This window comes from Panulirus ornatus, chromosome 21, assembly GCF_036320965.1.
Source record: "Panulirus ornatus isolate Po-2019 chromosome 21, ASM3632096v1, whole genome shotgun sequence".
In the NCBI taxonomy this organism is placed as follows: Eukaryota; Metazoa; Arthropoda; class Malacostraca; order Decapoda; family Palinuridae; genus Panulirus; species Panulirus ornatus.
Window position 1 is genome coordinate 9132927 of NC_092244.1, and position 19612 is coordinate 9152538.

Below are 19612 nucleotides of genomic sequence, written 5' to 3' on the forward strand. Positions count from 1 at the left end.
TAGACCTCCCCTGTTGGTGGTACCTTTCCCCAACTTGGAGTCTTTTTTTTTTCCTCTTTCGCTACCATTCAAGTTTACGACCCAATATAAAAAGCACACGATCATTCCGATCAAACGATGGGACCAGTCTTGCAGACGTGGGCATGTGTGAAAACACGACGGGCGAAGGTTCGAAGGAGTGATCTTTCATTTGACATGGGGGAGGGCCCCGGTCCCAGACCCCACAGTAATCCTGCCCCAACCCTCTCGCACTTCTCCCCCCCCCCCCAACCCTCCTACCCTGGGCCAGCTTCTTGACCCTCCATCACCCCCTCAGTCACCTCCCCCAACCCCATCAGCACCGCCGCCACCCCCTCCCTACCTTGCTCCAGCACCGTCAACCAATACGTGCCTCCTCCCCTCCAGCACCATCGCCACCACCCCCGTCCTCCTCCTCCTCCTCCTCCTCCCCGCCACCATCATCATGACCTCCCTTCCTGCCCTCCATCCACTCCCTCTTCCCCAGTATCCGGTACTTTATCGCCTGTGCGTGTCTCCCTTTGTTGTGGCGTGCCCGTTTCCCCGCCTGGACGTTTAACAATACGAGCCGTTCCTTCAAGGTCTCTTGGCTTGTGACTTTCTCCCAGGAAACTTCATGTATCTTATTGCTTCCTCCGCCCTCCTGTCTCCTAGGAAACCCCGTGTATCTTATTGCCTCCTCCGCCCTCCTGTCTCTCAAGAAACCCTACGTATCTTATTGCTTCCTTCACCCCGCCCTCATTTCTCCCCATCTCCACATTACCTCTCCACTCCCCCTCTACCACTCGGCTCCACCTCCCGGTCTCCCACCTTTCTACTTTCGACTCCACTCCACCACCGCCCGCACCGACCACTCTCACTACCCTCTCCTTAAGACACCACTCCTCCCACCACCAATATATCGACGATATTCTGCAAAATTTCCGCCAGACGGTCACATCCTGGCCACAGACGAAGACACACGAATTTTCCTTTCATGCGTCCACCGCAGAACCAGGGCACACTTACGCATATCGTCTTCCTACCTACCCCGTATCCCTCAGCAATCACTTCACCTCTAAGGCTACATTGTAGCACAACCCTTAACACTACGACCACATGATCCAAAACAAACGCACCTTAAATACAGAAAACAAACAAAATCTTCGCGTCGAATATGAAAACAATGTTGGTATTGTAAACAGGGCTTGCCCCTCCTGGCACAGGTCCCAGATGAGACATCGACAACGGAGACTACGTGCAATGCAACAGTGTGTGTGTGTGTGTGTGTGTGTGTGTGTGTGTGTGTGTGTGTGTGTGTGTGTGGCATACGGACCAGCCGACGTAACTTTCCCAGAAACACCTCGAGATTTCCTGACCACCAGTATCGACACGGACCAGCCCCACCTACGTCCACCAACAAACACAACTTCCTGTGAACTCTAGACATCAGAAAAAAAGCAAAAGGATGTTGGATTTCACTAGAATATATCATTGTCTTATTGGAGATGATAAAGAAACAGTCACCAATAGAAAACTGCCAGCGAAGAACGTATGAATGGCCACTTAAGTTCTTCACAAACTTCTACATGGAACGAAATAGCTACCGTTTAATTTTCCTTGAAGATTCACATGTAAAGCAACCGTGTCATTATCGATAACAATTCTCAAGGGCAATTTCAGGATTCGGGTTTCAGCATCAGGCAGCAGCAGTATGGCCGTGCCTTTAACGTCAGCCGTCCAGCTTGGCCAGGTGTTGCAAAGGGAGGATGGTGCGGTTGGCAACCGCCCAGCACCAGAAAACGGGTGGTTCTCATGCTCCTTAACCCCAGGCTGACGGCTAAGTTGATGGTCTTCCCTGGTCATCACGAGATCGTGAGGCGCTCGGTCCCTTCCACAGCCTTACATGTCTTCCTGTAACACACGAGACAAGACAGTCAACTTTTCAACAAAATCCTGGAGACTGGAGAGTGGTGGAGAGGGTCCAGATTCCAGGAAAGCTCCTATGACACCGCCCTTTCCTCTTCGACCGACCCACCCCGCCTAAGAAGCTCCGGTGAGGCCACTCGTTGCTCTTCGCCCTCTCCGACCCGTCCGGGAAGCACCCAAGGGTCCGCCCCTTACTCCCAGACTGACCCCACTCCGCCCAGGATGCTCCCACGGGCGCGCCCTTTGCTCCGAGACCCGCCTCGCCCAGCCCAGGCCAGGTCAAGGCGCCCATTCACCCTCTCCCTAACCTCAACTTCAACTCATGAGGCAATTTCGAGGGCTTTCTGCCACACGCGTCTACGAGTGTTAATACATACGATAGTATTTCCCAACCTTATTCCAGTTCTGAAATTCAAAAGGTAAGGCTTTCCACTATCAGCCCCTTCAGCACGATGGTTAAGACCCTTAAACGAATTCATGCAAGTTTTTGCCGCTATATGCGGCTATTTCACTGTGCTCTCCATGCCCAACACCTCTGAGCGGTTGCACAATACGACTGCTAATGTTGCTAAGACTACCCGCCACACCCTAGTGGGCAGACAACCACAATATCAAATGTTGCAAAGGTGATTCACTACATAAGCTTGCAATCTTTCACACAAAATCATCTACTGAATGCGAATATAGGATACGATCTCAAAAAAAATTCCGGCATCTTGCCATCAAGAGTGAAATGTTGTGCCAGATTCCGCTGGGGTCAAGAACAGAGCTCCCCATCCCAACCACGATGAACACCATCAACAATCAGTAGATTATATATCAAAAAAAAAAACCTCAAACAACCCTCTCGTTACCTCAGTCTCAGTATGTATACTGCATGGCTGCAAGTGTTGTCGCAAGTTGGATCCCAACGTGCATGAAGGGTTATCTCTGCTTACGTACAACTACCGAGTCACTCCACTGCTATATATAGCCACAGCCTGTCTCCCTCTATCACGCAACAACAGAGATGCACAGAAGACAAAATCAAAGGCATGTAACAGGTTCTGCTTTCACGCCGTCGTCCTCAAGACGCGTCCACCCGTACGCGCTGGAGAAAGGAGAGTACCACAACGTTCTTCCTATCATGTTGGGGAGAGCAACTCGACGTGTGTTATCAGACCTCATCATTCTCATTAGTTTCCGCCGCAGCCACACTGGGATAAAGGAACTCTCCTTGCTCCTCCGCCATCTCCACCCGCTCAGCGAAAAGCATTTCATATTTTGGGATGAGGAATTACCGACCACATGTCGGGTATCTATGAAATATATTTGCGTCGTTTCTTTTTTTTCCCCTCTCCAAACACCACAAATACATGGGAGGAAGATGAATATCTCTTTTTTTTTCTTTTTTACACAGAGCCTACGGCAAAGTTCAGGAACACAGGCGTGCGGGGCTGGCTGGTTGGGGAGGCAAGTGGGGTGATCATAAAGCAAGATAAGAAATGATGAGCTTGATAAGGACTTGTAAACAGAAGTGCCAGGTAGCGGCCACTGCCTAACCAAGCCTGACAGCAACATGGCCAGGGTCTTCTAGCCTATCCTAACATGGCCTGGCGAAGAAAGATGGCCAATGCCTAGTCCAGCGTGGCCTAGCCAGTAACATGGCCAATGCCGGGCGACTCACCAACCACCCAGAACTGTAGCGCAAGAGCAAATTACATTATCTGGTTCATAATCATTTTAACTTAAAGGAACACGACGGTATGACCCTTAAACACTACGTATATGCGGCCCTTGAGCACGACGGTGCGATCCTTGGGTATGAATCATATGACCCTAGCCTGTGACCGCACCGTCATGCACAAGGAGTTACTTCTCCAGTCGGCTAATACTTCTATTTTGAGACGATCAACTCGGCAAAGTAAGCACTAATAATTACGAACACATTACTGCAATTACGAGTCCACTTCAAATCTATTTACATACATTAACTTTAAACTTTACATACTGATGGCTTTGTTGATAATTATGTTTTGGAGGACGAGGTCGAAACCTTTTGGTGAAGTCAGCTGAAGCGAATCACTAAGAGGTCTTGCATCTCTGTAGGATGCAGCATATGAATCCCAGGAGGCTGACAAAGGAAGCAGACATTGGAAGGAGGTCCTCATTTCACCAAACTGCTGAGGTTCTATGACTTAAGCTTGTAATGTCTGTATAAGGCCAACTGAGCTTCAAAACTTTTCTCGCAGACTAAGCTGTAGATCGGGGTAAGAGGAGCGGGCTGTTACCTCACAAAGAGATTGTGGGCATGTTGATCTCAGTGCTGAGGAAACATATGGAGTTTTCCAGGAAGTCAGAGGGGCATTCTGACTGCTGGGGCACGAAGACGTCTGGTGCGTTCAGGGGGGAAAAATGAACTCGCCGTTGAGTTTGTAATGTAAGTGAAGTGGGGTGGCGAAGGGCTTTTAACCTGCGGTTTGGGCAGACGTTTGGCAGCTTCACTTTCATGTAATACGTCTGATAGTGATGGGATCAGAGGAAAGGCAGGCTGGCTGAAAGGCAGATGACGAAGTAAGGGAAATCTCTCTAGCTGTCGGTGGCGAAGTGACAGTGAAAGAGTGGAGCTGTTTCATCACTAAAGAGGCTATTAACGCTTAACGCTGGGGAAAGGAAGGAACCTGCTCGTTCAGACCTCTCGCTCCCTTCAGTCTCCCACACCGTCCGCTCATGTTGGACTACTTCAAGTGCTGCAGCTTCTTTAGGAAATAAGGTTGCTGTGTGTATATGTGCGGGTGCGTAATCATATCTATATACATAAACTATATAGCACTAAAGGCTCACCAATGCGGAGCATCCCCGCCGACAAATCACACTCGCATAAACAAACATCTTCCAAATTTCGTAGCTCTGTGAGGCAGAGAGACAACTTGTGTCCCACGTAAGACAGGAAGGCTTGTGTAATGTCTTTACTCGTAAAATAATCACTGTCAGATTAAGGATTTCGAAGAGACATTCAATTGGCGATGATGTAATGGCAACATGAGGTTCTTAAGTTTAAACGAGCAACGTTCCACTTAACGAAAATGAGTCTGACGGGTTACAGGATTACTGGTAATTACTTGAATATACTGGAACGTCTTACTTCCGTGGTGTTGTCCGCAACATCACATCATCTAGACGGCGATGCAATGTACCAACACGAGAAATGCCATCCGGCAGAAAACAATACCGGGAGGTGCCAAGCGTAAAAAACCACAACGGCCAACGTCTGAGCAATCAACCCCTTGTGCACACAGATCAAACGCAGACCAGAAATCTATTACTCAATACCGACGGCGACATCAATACCGACCGAGTGAATATATCGAAAAACGTGGGCGGGGCGCTTGCTTGCCAACGAACCAAGCATTCTTCGTTCTGTCGTGATCACCACGTCCGCTGAACTCTTTAAGCATTACCTGGACCCAACCCTGTGATAACCAACTCAATCCGAAGTGAAATGATTGGTTAGCCGCTCACGTCTGAAGGAATGCCATCTCGTGGAGAGCAGGAGAACACAAGTGTACGTTCACTCTCAGTTTTTCAGTCTCGCCGTTGCTCAGCACGCTGGCTCGAAACTGGCTTATCTGCTCAGCTGGCGCCTTACCCTAGGAAAAAAAAAAAAATTGTTGTGGAGGGAAAAATTCCACCTCGGTCACAGCGATGGACCAAATGTTGCAGCGACTTGGCCATCACGCAGATTACATCTGGTTAGGTTATTCTCTTACGTGCCGGGGCCTTCCAACATCATGCTACACCAGGCCATACCAATCCAAACACCAGGATGTATGACATTTAAACGTCCTTATCGTCCAAAGCCAGAGAGAAAAAAAATAACACTGTCCTCATCCTAAGCAAAAAGTGATCTACCGTCCTTATCATTCTACAATTTACAGTCCTTATTTTCCTAAGCCAAAACAGTTTAACCGTTCTTATTATCGTTAAGTCAGATGATCACTTTACCGTCCTCATCATCGCAAGCCAATTGCTGTAAGTTACTTTCACTATATCGACTATAATTATCCGAGTCACTGCATCTGGTAAATAATTACAACAGTAAACACGCCTTCCACTCCATCCCCTACTGTCAGTAGTGTTAAGTGACTATTACTTCATACAGAAATGTTGCTGATATCACTGTTTATCTCACGGCCAAACTTCCCAGCCAGCTCAGCTGGTCCAGTCGACAACTGTTTGCAGTGATAAGAATGTTAGACTGAGCTTAATGGTGTTTACACAAATCAACACCCACCCACACAGACCCACCCACCCATACACACACAGACATTTGCCCACCATACAGGATAAAAGGACAAGAAGCGACATGAACAAATTCATTAAGCTTCTCAGCCAGTATGATGATGTGGACTATAAACAGCTCTCTGAAAGAGGCAACTTCCAAGCAACAAGAGGCCATAACAAGAGAATGGGCGATAAACTTGTTAGAAAAGACTTTAAGATACACTTTCATGTTCTTGAAGTAGTGGATGAATGGAATAAACTGACAAAAATGAGGATGCTTACAGAACACTAAAGCTTAAAAGTTGAAGGACGGTAGAGAAAGTACAAGAGCTGGGGTTCTTAGTATAAAAAAAAAAATCTCGTTCCTGGAGAGAGAGAGAACAGGTAACAAAGAGATTTAATATTCAAACACAGACTCACACCCAAGAAAAGTTCAGTGTCGTTCATCACAACAGCCTCCCTCTCTACGAGAACGGACACAAACCAATCACCTCCCATGGCGTCCTTACAAACCAATCACCTCCCATGGTAAGACGGGCGGACTAGAGGCAACCATAAGGAATGTAGTTATCCTGCCACGTGACCATCAGAGCTACGGAAGACCCTCAGGTCAACACATCCAATCAGCACACCCAGGAGAGAGATAACAGGTCATCACATGCCAGGTTAATATCCCTCGCTGTATTCACATCAGGTCACCGTATCTAGCAGACTGGCTCCTCGAAGTAAGAAAAACACCCACGTCACATCGACACACTAACACGTGCCGTGACCTGGTAAAGAGAGAGAGAGGAAGCATGCAGGGAAGAGAACGGGTCAGAGGCACCCACAATCACTTCCACTCCACCCACTTGCTGTAGGTGCCAAGGACGTCTCACTGCTGGCCAAGTGAAACCCCTCCGAGGACCTACACCACACCTATGGCTTCGGCACTTTACACCTGGAATAACGGGGTGAGTGCCACACACACACACACTGCTGGAGTCCAAGGTGTATACTTTTACGTAGACTCTGGAAGTTTTACACACACATACACACACACACACACACACACACACACACACACACACACACACACATATATATATATATATATATATATATATATATATATATATATATATATATATATATATATATATATATATATATATATATATATATTTATATTTATATATATTCTGGGACGCAGATACACTTTGCTTCCTCTGATCCATCAACATACTCCAGCTGTTCTCCCAACCGGTGTTTCTGATACAGCCTATGTCATCCACAACATAGGCAGTATGTGCTATATACACCCTCAACTACTCTATGCTATCTACTCCCTCAACTACACCTAAAAACACTACACACAAGTCATTCATATCTAATAACTTCTGTAATCCCGGAAATTTCTACAAGGTCTCCAAACACACACCTATTTTTTTTTCTTAAGAGACCGACATGGCTGGAAGTCTTATAAGAGTACGTATTAAACACAAATAACCTTCAGATATAATCAGCAGAGAGCTAAGCCAGGCTCTTTCTTACTATGACTTGAATTTACGTGTGTGTGTGTGTGTGTGTGTGTGTGGGTAATTACCTAGCTGTGCTGAACGGGGGTAAAGCGAGGGGAGTTTTACGCTCTTGGGGTCCCATCTCTCGAACATTCTCTACTGTCATACAACTTCTTAAATGTAAATATGATGTCTGCATCAGCCATGTCCTCAGTCGCCCTATTCAATTCATCCAACAATCTTATCTCAAAGTTTCTTTTTCAAAACTGTTCGCTGTCCACTCCATCGATCTGTTTAAGAACTCATATAGAGATTGTGATCAGGTCACTCCAGTGTATGTGTCTATGTTTCTGTCTGTCTGTCCGTCTGTCTACGAATCAACATGACTCGGAATGACAGGAGCTTCCGGTACATCACAAGAGAGAAAACTCCCAACTGAAGAGCCGGGGTGCAAGGCTGGGGAACCCAGTTTCACTAACGGCCCCAGCAGTGTGGTGGTTATTTACAATAACAATCACAGACACCCAACATACATAGACACACACACACACACTGGCAAGAAGGACACATTCCATCTACAGGTATATATACATCCGCAGCCAAGACCAGAGCGCCCACTCGAATCCCTCGTCCAATCTCCTAGTGTCCTTTCAACCACAAGACAAATTCAAGTCTCTTTCAAGAGAGAAGAGACAACTAAAGGCATGAATGTGGAGTGTGGTGTGTGTGTGTGTGTGTGTGTGTGTGTCGTCCCTTGAGAGATAACAACAACGACAACTCCCTTGTGCAAGTTTCCATTTGCCCAACGACAGCTCCATTATGTAAGACGGCAAGCGGGGGCACGCCTCATATGAGGTTACATAAAGATTGGCCCCGCCGTTACCTCTGTACTGTAACCATCAGCCACCAAAGACCAGCGAACCAGTGTGGTGAAGCTAGGCAGTACCAGCCACAGAGCCCTCACAGACAGCAGAACCCGTCCAGCGTGGGTGTGGGACTGTGAGTGAGGCAATATCTGCCAGAAGGCCCAAAGAGAGAGAGAGAGAGAGAGAGAGAGAGAGAGAGAGAGAGAGAGAGAGAGAGAGAGAGAGAGAGAGAGAGAGATGGGGGGATGGGGGTTCGTGCCGGGCGAGTGTGGGAGTGCAATCATCACCAGCGTCTTCTGTTTACAGATGTTTATACAATTGTGTGTCCCCCTCCTCTCTCTCTCTCTCTCTCTCTCTCTCTCTCTCTCTCTCTCTCTCTCTCTCTCTCTCTCTCTCTCTCCTCCAACACAGTTGCTATCGCCACCCTTCCCACTCCCTCCTCACCGGTGTTTACCTAAAATCCTCGCGGTCAAATGATCAATGACGTTATGCAAATCAATACACACACACACACACACACACACACACACACACACACGCAAGCAGCAACGTCACACAGGGAAGCACTGAAGTGAAAAATGGGTTGAGTAATGAGGAGAACTGCCTGCCATATGGTTGAAGGTCACTGGGATTATGGCCGAGGTATGCACGCGTCTCCGACTTGTCATTGTTATTACCCCAGCGGTGGTCACCAGCAGCAGTGGTCTCGGGAGGAAGGCTGAGCTGTGGCGCGCCACCCACAAGCTGGCACGACGGCAGCAGGAGTCAACCGGAGGGTTGGCAAACCCCAAGCGGCTGTGCCATATGTGACCACGGCACTGTGGCCCTGGCACTCCTGCGACGCTATGGCGAGTTTCTAGACTTGGTCGTCACCCACAGCTGGTGCACCGCGCGCACACCATGCTCATCCTGGTAGCGGTGACGCAAAAAGGGTTGCAGCGGTTCACAAAGGCTCTTTGTCAGACCCCCAAGTGGCCAGATAATCATAAACTGTTACACGTTCGTTCATTTCATAACTTTCAGTCTCATCATAAAACTCATTTACTGGATGCGAGAGAAGAAAAAAAAGTGATACGAGCTCAGAATGTCAAGCATTTAGTCATTAATAATAAGGCGTTGTCCCACTTCTTGCAGGGTATAACTTGAAGCTATTCCTAAAAGGTTCAAATTTCTCCACAATCTAAAGACGTAGTGTTCTAATGTGTGTGTGTGTGTGTGTGTGTGTGTGTGTGTGTGTGTGTGTGTGTGTGTGTGTGTGTGTATCCCCCCAACACACACTGTCCTCTACCTACTGCGTGATCCCCTCTCCTCCTCACCTTTCCCTGTCCCTCTTCTCTCATCACCCGCTTCACGACACTGCTGCCTAGTGTAACCATTTCCCCCCACCCCCGGCCTATGCAGGTACCTGCCTCACACTGCTTCCTCCATCCTTCGTCCCGTGTATCTCCATCCCACGACAGGAATATGCACGTATCTTAACGACTACAAGTAAACGTTTGACGTAACCCCAAACACCTTAAGTGTACAAATGCAAGAGACGTAAAACACAATCCTCCTTCTGATTTAATAAAGTTACAAATCATATAAAAAAAAAACTATAGGACATGTTAATCTATCAAAAAGCTTCACACAATCTAGGTAATGTTGTAGAAAACGTCTACAAGTTGCGGTGTAGATAAAAAGAAAAAAAAATTGACACGCGGGGGAAAAAATGCTGACAACCTTAACCTTAGACACAGAGCTCAAGTCACATAATAATAATAATAATAATAATAATGAGACTTAAAACATAAAGGCTCGACCGCGAGTGGAGCAAATTTAGCCCGCCAGCCCGGCCACTACATAGATATGGACGAGTTGGCTTTACCTGTCAGTCGCTCTGCTGGCCTACACGTGTGTGACGTCTCCAGGGTCTAACCCAGGCCAGCCAAGTCACGTGACAGGGGCTCTCCACCACACACACACACACACACACACACACACACCCTCGCTCTACACTCTCCTGCCGCCGGAAGCAGCGAACATCCGGGGTTACAGCACTCAATGGGAAGCACAAATCTACTGATGTCAGGAGGGAGGAAAGGAGGGAGATCTGACCTAATGGTTACTCAACGACTTCATTCCCTTTGAGAGAGACGGTACGACACTCTTGAGCACGACCACACGACCACTTGGGTATGAGATGTCGTGGCATTTGATCCTAGGTCAAAGGTCGACGCATCACACCCATGGTTCGTCTCAACGGCCTTAATTCGCTGAACAGAGACAGTGGGTCACATTGGAAGACCCAGCGAACACTTGCTTCCCCCCAAGAGTTGACGGAAGCTTCACGCACAGTCACCAGCCGTGAGTGACATCTACATCGAGCCTGGGGACATCATAAACGTCAGCAACAATAGATGGCACCCGTGGTGACACCCCATCCGGGCCTCGAGACATCGCAGACTTGCAGGAACAGCAGTCTGGAATTCCCCAATTTGTGTAGCAACTCCCCAGTCGAGCCAGAACTTCCCCCGCCCCTTAAATTCTAGGAACTCATCTCCTCATAAATGCTAGACCAGCGAGGAGTAAAGTAATTCGGACGCGATCGACCCTCCTTGCTTTCCTTGCTTGTCCTAGTGTATTGAGGGCTGGGCTTCTCCCCCTCCTCCACAACAACTCGCGAGCGCGGTGTCCAGTACATGGGAGAACATGTGAAAGCCAGGCACCAGAGAAGACCTGAATGCACTGTTCATCGCCATGGAATTAGGAACAGTTTAGGGAATCTAGAGACTACGTCCGCATACGAACGTCTTGAATGATAGTTAATCTAACAGGAGAACTACTTATGTAGAGCTGACAGTCATGAGGCCAGCAGCCTCTGGTGGGTTGTCATGCATGGGTCCCGGGCCGACCAGCCCATGCATGATGCAGCGCAGTACATGACAGGATAGCACCGGCAGCGTCCTGAGCGTGACTCACCGGAGTTTCCTAACAGCAGCAGATCCAGGAGAATTTGGGCCATCAAGCCTACGGGATTTTCCTGTTTCTAAGCAGCTCATGCGAAAGCCCAAGAGGGTTATAAATGACAGTGATGATGATGATGATCAAACTCATCAGAGATTTAGATAAAAATAATCATAATAATAATAATAATAATAATAATAATAATAATAATAATAATAATAATAATGGCTCCTTCAAATGACACTCACAAAAAAGGCCTAAAACCAACTGATACACACACACACACAAAACGTTTGCTGTAGAACCCGACGTAAAAGTAGTCCCTGATTCTTTGTTTTGTAAAGGTGTGTACAGCAACACCTACCCAGCCTGACATGCACACGTCACAGCTGCACAAGCGCCCTGAGTGGGAACGAAATATTACAGCTGCACACGCGCCTTTCAAACCTACATTTGTTTCCACCAACAGCTTCTCGTCGGCGTGGCAGGAAACATGTAAATCACAAGTGTTCCCGGTGCATTGTAAATTCTCTCTCTCTCTCTCCTGACAGCACATCAGTGGCTGTCAAGTGTCACTCATTTAGCCCGTGAAAGGTAGCTGCCCCTTTCCGTCTCCCTCGTCCACACGTGAGCTACTGGCACCCATCGGTCTTCACACAGGTAATCTCTACCGTCTCGCACACAACACTTGACGACCCGTAACTCACACGACTCGCTCCTTGTAATTATATTTCTATGGCAAGCGACAAACGCCTTGAAAACTCTCGTCGTACGGACTTGTAAGTCTCTCTCTCTCTCTCTCTCTCTCTCTCTCTCTCTCTCTCTCTCTCTCTCTCTCTCTCTCTCTCTCTCTCTCTCTCAGCATAGAGAAGTTTGAAGACATAGTTGACTGAGAAGGTGCGACAGATGGGGGAGAGGGGAGGTGCAAACTAATGCAAAAAAACTCCCTCACTCCACAGTACAAGTAAGAATCATAAGTAGGTAATTATACACACACACACACACACACACACACACACACACACACACACACACATGCACACATCGTGTGACTCTCACAAACAAACAAATATGCAGCCCTACACACACATATACACCCACGTCCTCCACCTATGCACACATCCACCGTAAACCTTTACATATGTGTACATATCAAATATTCATTCACTGTGAATGGCTACTTATAACATCAAACCTTCAACTTCCATTAGTTGGCAGTCGAACCAGCCTGAATTTTATACTAATCCACAATTAGGTGCGGCCAAACAGTCTCGACTGGTTCACACACACTATCAAACTGGTCTGTCTTCAAGCCAGCTTAAAGGGTTTCTTTAGCGTGTGTGTGCGTGTGTGTGTGTGTGTGTGTGTGTGTGTGTGTGTGTGTGTGTGTGTGTGTAAATGTGTGGTTGCGTGAGTGCGTATGTGTGCATGTACTCATACAAATGAATTTCCTCTACTGAACATGTAGGAATCATATTCAAAATCATTATTCATGTCATACATTAACTTAAAAAATAGTAATTTCCACACCAACAAACTATTTTTCCTTTCACAAAATGAGCAACGCTAAATTCTGCCTGATGGTAACGTCTGACAATGATATCTCGATTTTCCAAAGTCTGCTACAAATCACAGTTTTAAACATGAGGTGGGAAAATTATTAGTCGCTGGAGACGAGGCCGAAGAAAGACCACGAGACGAAATCCTGGCGAGAGGCCAGATGTCTGTGAGTGACTGGGCTTCACTTTCTCCATCCTCCACCAGGCTGGAACCAGCACAGTACACATCTAGAGCCCTGGACTCCAGTGGTGGACGCCGATGTGTGTACGCTGGTGGGATGGTTAGGGTGGTGACAGCGGCAGTGAGGGGCTGCTGGTAATTTAGTGGGGTGGGTGATCTGATGATCGTGAGGGAGATGACCCTCCCACCACCATCACACAAGAGGGAAGGGACGACCTCCACTAGACCCCCAGAGAGCAGGGACGACCCTCCATCCCACACCAAGCAAGGGACGACCCTCGCCAAACAGGGAGAGGACTTTCTCTGGCTTCCTGTACTCAAGCTTGTGGTGACGATGCCCCAGTCTGAATCGCCACCAACCACTGTTTTCACCACCCCTCTCTCTCCCTTAACCAGGGAACCTCATCAGCCTGGTGAGGGAGGGCTTTCCTGCTGCCGTGGTCAGCAACGAGGGGGGTGGGGTAGACATTAGTTCTCTCCCTGGGCGTCGCTGATGGGCTTCAACTGGCACTTCCTACCGCTCGCAGTGACTGGCACCCACCGCAGGGTAACCACTTGTTGAGCTCTCTTTCTTTAGGCTCACACACACAGACACACACACAGACACACTGACACTCGTCGGGGGCACTCAAGGCCTTCCACCCAGTGACTCACCAAACACTTTAACTAGTAACCTTAACAGAATCAGGAGTGCTGGGGCGGGAGACTGGACTCGCGGGCGGCCCTGGTGAGCAGAAGTAACTCTCAGGTCAACTCGGCCGCCCCAGCCCGTGTCTTAACTCTGGTCACAACAAACTCTCTCAGTGATGTCTATTCATCATTACTACAACAAATCTTACAACAAATACGCTCGCAACGAAAGACAAAGTCGTCACAACGAACCACTCACATTTCTTAACAAAGAATACTGTCACTAGACGCGGCACTAGATATCTGTCTCTGCTCCGGGGAGAGGCGAGGTGAGCACCCCAAAGGAGGGCGGGAGACAGAGCTGAGGAAGGCTCGGGTGCGGACCCGTGTACACAGTACCTGAGCGCGCGACTCACTACCACGCTCCTCCGCTCAGCTGCCTGCCTAGCTAGCTGGCTGGCTGGCTGCTGCCTCCCCTCCTCTCCAGCTCCCCTCCCTCCCTCCTCCTCCACCACCACTGTTGCTGCTGCTGGAGCCCCCGCCCGCCCCCCCCCACTCTCTCTCTCTCTCTCTCCCCGACACCCACCACCACACAGCCTAACATCACACACACACATTCCCTTGAAACCTGAGGTTCTTCCTGCGATCAATTATAATCTGCCATGATAATACTATTAGTTATTACGACCGGGAATCACTGCGTAACGCCCGGTAATGTCGACCCTACCACCCCACCGCCAGAGATTGTCGTTCCTGCCTATTAAGAGAGACCGCGGCTCCACTCCCCCACGTTTCTAAATAAATGAACCATCACGTGCAACGGCCACACGAGGAGGTATATTAGAGTTAATCATCACACGGCAGCCGAGTCCAGCTGGGACTCTGTGGCAGTACCAGCAGCAGTGTCCATCCATCCATCCCAGTGGTTGATGGCACGTGGAGATGTCGTCAGCGGCGTGACGTCACGGCCGCGTCATGGGTGCGTCATGGGGGGGAGAGAGGCACGCCCGACCTTGGCTGGGTGGGGACTGGCAGGCAGGAGGGCGGGCCCCTAGCAGCGGCGGATGTTCCTACTTCACTGCCACTTTAGCCTCCTGCCCAACTAGATTCTGGAATGCCCCCGCCTCGAGTCACCGGAATAAACATGCCGTGTCGGCACACAACACTCGCCACGGTGCGTCACTGACCCCCAACACACACACACACACACACACACACACACACCAACAGCAAAAATTTATATCCAAATATTTCCCCATCAGGACTTACACCAGCCAAGCTAATATGGATCAAAAACTTAACCATGGGTAGCAATTACTGGGCGCATCATCATCATCATCCACACCATGTATGTAAATGAGGCTCATATAATGAATCAACTTAGCAACAACCTACGTAACAGCAACAAACGAATGCCGGCACACATCAAATCATAAACACCTCAAACAAGCGCAGGTGTGTGTGTGTGGGGGGAGGCACCCGTCTCCCAGCCAGCTTCAATAAAAAGCCATTCATCTGAGGACGAAGGGAACACACCCGGGGAAAAAGTTCAACTACTCCGAAGTGCAGTCGTTCCTGTGCCTCACCTCGTTCCTGTACCGAGCACGGGAGGGACCATCTGGTTGGGGCCCCTCCCTCAGCCACGCTGCCGTCAGGAGACAATGGGTCCAACTGCTGCAACGGAGGAGGGGCACTCCCCCGCACCACGCCAACCTTCCCCTACACCGACCCCAAGCGTGGCCTCACCTCGATCTGTGACCTCTCTCGATTGAAGCTTTCCCCCCGCCCCAACGCCACCACATCACTTATATTACGAGGGCCTTTCCAGCAGAAAGCCTTTCAATACATTCTATCCCAACTAACCTGGAATGATGAAGCCCTTCTAAAGGCTCACTAAATAATGCACAAAGACTTACCTTAGCAAACACACACATATACATGAGTCGTCGTTCTGTGCGTCGACCTGTGGTGGTGGGGGTCGCTTGCATCTTCCCACGTCAGGAGTACCTACCTGGTCCTCTGGTGCGAAGGGCATGACGAAATTCGTCTTCTGGCAAGCAACGTTATTTTTTTTTTTCCTGTCAGGGTAACAAAATGCAAGTAATGACGAGGGGTTAAAAGTGACTCGGTCTGCAGAGCCAATAAATGATCCAACGCTGCAAGGCGTTCACAGGAGGAGTTACGTAATGGCGCAGCTGAATATGCCAGATGTCACAGTTTTTAACCTGATCACATCATCAGTTCGTGCAGTGTATTACCATTACCATCATTACTATTATCATTATCATCTTTATTATCATGACTAAATTACTTCAGGAGCCCTTGTATGTGGCGCATGCAGCCCAAGTCCTCACTCAAAGCAAGAGTAAGGAAATTAGGAACTCTTTTAGAGGGAGAAGGTCCACGATAAGACTGTACTCCTTTCCGTCCAGTAACGATGATACAACTTCGCCGAAGGTGACGTTTCACTCGTGGTGTCACCACGCGCAGGCGGAGCCCGGTAGCACACACACACACACACACACACACACACACGGCTAACACGGTATATCGTATAATTCCGTGTTAACCGGTATTGAGGCTGGTGCGTTCGTATATACCATGTGTATAAAGGCCACCCAGCCCCTGTCCTGATCCCGGGCACCGTTACTACCGGCCACACCCGCCTATCACACACACACACACACACACACACACACACACACACACGAACGACACACACATCACATTCCTCCTTTGCTCTTCGTCCCATCCGACCCACTCCTTTCTTCCTCCAGTCACCTGCCTTACTGCTGCTCCTGCTGCCGCTCCAACAGTTCCTGCTGTGTTCCTGCTGATATAATAATACTACGAATGTAGCTGCGCTAGCTGCTGTTATGGTTGATTTTCCTGTTGCTGCATCTGTTGCCTCGTTCGCTCCTCATGCCATTCGTTTTCCCCTCTCCTCCTCCTCCTCCTACGCATCTCCTCTTCAACTCTTCCAGTTACACTAACAACCTGTCCTGGAGGTATTCTGAGAAGAGCAACACAAACCCAAATTAGAAATCCTTTTTCGGTGCGATGTTTTTCTGGAGGACACACACACACACACACACACACACACACACACACGGAAAGGTGATGGACGGACGGTCGAATGATTGTGATCACCGGGAAAGAGGGAGGGGAGTACGAGGGATAGAAAGGATAATGGCGACGATGAGGGAGGACAGAAATGAGTCAGAGGCTGATGAAAATTATGAGTGTAGAAAGCGAAGGGGAACCAATAGGCGAAATAAAACATTACGAAACAAAATCCTGATAATGACGATGATGATGATGATGATGGGGCAAGGAAGACGGATCGAGGAGAGGCATAAGAAGAGCGCGGTACATCTGCGTACAAGAACGAGGAAGAGAAAGGTCAAAGGCGAGGGAAGTATCAGTGAAGAAGAGATGGTAATGAGCGGGGGAGGAACGCAGGGAAGACGATGGATCAGGAGGAGGAATACGGAGACGCAGGAAGACGATGGCACCCCTGGGAACGAGAACGAAGGGAGAGGAGGTTGAAAACATGAGGAGCCGGAGGGAAGAAGGAGCAGGGGAGTGGTGGTGAACAGGTCGAAGCCATTATCACGAACCCTAACGACACGAGTCCTGGGCGACCTAAATGCAACAGTTCATCCAATTAAAAGTTTCCCGTATGTGACGCTGTTAAATACTGATGCTCTTGTTGTTGAACGCAACCCCACAGAACGGTGGACGGACCCTCCGAGCACACTGTATTCTGGGCAGTAATAATGTCTTTTTCTTTCTCACAGAGCACTTGTGGGGGCTGACCACTTCGATACTCAGACACCGGGGGGAGGGACATGCCGAACTGCATACCACACCAACCTAACCTAACCTGATCATGATACACAGTATCGAACATGAGTGCCCGTGCTGCGGCCAATGGACAATACCAACCACTCCAACATTGACTAAATATAAGTTGACCCCTAATCTACTTGTACTAAAATTGGTCGTATACACTTATCATCCTGGGTACGTAATGTATGTCCTAAACTGATGCAACAGTGAACTACAGTGCGCCATTACCACTGTTATGAATTTGCAAACTGCGCTGACACTTAAGAATGCCTACGTTACCAAAGAAATCTATAAGGGCAATAATGTAGAGTCCACAAATCATGTCTAGGACTTTCAATCTAATAACTCACAACAAAGTCGAGACAGCATATCAACGACTTCAAATCCACTTATCGATAACGAATCCAACGCAATACGTCAGAGGCTTTACAAAATGCATGCCCAACACACCTCAAAGCATTCTACCTCGAAAGTAAGACAAATATAATCATAAAACGCCAAGAACCTTATCAGGCCTACACCCAAACATTGCCTCAGACGACAACGCATATACAAATAAAATACACAAGACAAAAGGTTTCCACAGCTATAAATCACCAAGTGAAGATAATAAACATTCATGAATACGAGAACGTTTGTAATAGGCACAAACAAAATACGTAAGATACAGTATTTACGTTCACGCACGTCACCAGACCAGGTGATAACACTGCACAAACATATGAGATTAAGCACAATACGTGAGGGAGGGCCTCACCCGAGCGTAGTCCACGTCCCTGATACCATCCTGACCTTGGCTGGCCTCTCCAGCACGTGACCTCACATTGTGGCTCCCTCACGTGTGCACTACCGACACCCACGTGCTGACAGCCAAGGCTTCCGTTCGTCACGAATCTTCGTCACGATCGTCTGTTCCAAGCCCAAGGTCGTTGTATTCTCTGACACAGGTTTACACTCTTTTTTTTTTTTTCCTTTGCAATACGATTACATATTTTTTTTTCCACAATATTCTTTATGATATATGACAGTCTGACAACGTTATTCTTACGACACGAGAGATTTACAACATTCTACGTAAAACGACACGTTCACAACGCTACAATATGACAGGTTTTGAACGCTAAGGAAGAGAGGTTTACAACAGGACAGACTTTCATCCTCCTATATCATATGACAAGATTTACAACGAGCAAACTCATTGGGAAAAACAAATCTCCTTATGGAACTAGCTGACAAGAGATGTACAGCCACCCCGGGCAACGATGAGAATTGCAAGGAGCCTCACCATCTCACGGTGGCAAAAGAAAAAAAAAAAACATATAGTTTTCTCATTGAATATCAATCACCCTCCATGTCAGTGGGGAGATGTACACTATTCATGGCTGGAGGATCGTTTGGGAACAGCCCAGCAGAGGGCGGACCAACTGCAAATAACCTAAGGTCCGAGCAGGTAACAACACCCTTACAAACTTAAAACCAAAAACATAATAAAAATTCTCTAACATCCTCGAGCAAGAGCACAGACCCCAACACATCCCCGCCCCCAATACCACCCTGCAAAAGTCTTCATCTCCTCATTCCTCGGAGCAAGCTCTCGCCAAACGCACTGGCCTACGTATAATACACGAGAAATAATGGCATATCCAGCATCAAGATATAAACACACATACACACACACACACACACGCCCTCAATATCTGCATACCTTTGCGAACTGGGTACAAAATACAAACGTAGCTTTCCTTGAATGTCAAACCTGTTTGCTATACCACAAAACGCTAAGCAATATCTCTTTTCTATATTTTTTGTTAAAATCTTCACAAACTGTTGTATAATTCGCAATGCCGATAAACTTAATGAAATCATTATATATATATATATATATATATA

The 19612-nt window shown here is 48.1% G+C and overlaps 1 protein-coding gene across 6 annotated transcripts in view; it reads right to left on the reverse strand.

The window, feature by feature from the left end:
• The window catches only part of S6kII (Ribosomal protein S6 kinase II), a 590862-nt gene that overhangs the window by 191100 nt on the left and 380150 nt on the right, over window positions 1-19612 (reverse strand). Inside the window, exon 1 of one of the 6 annotated variants that reach the window (XM_071675704.1) lies at window positions 14130-14293. The exons of the other annotated variants lie outside the window; for them this stretch is intronic. The gene's annotated coding sequence lies outside the window, so the exon portion shown is untranslated. Of the gene's footprint in view, window positions 1-14129; window positions 14294-19612 lie in introns of those variants that run through there. 6 annotated transcript variants of the gene reach the window in all.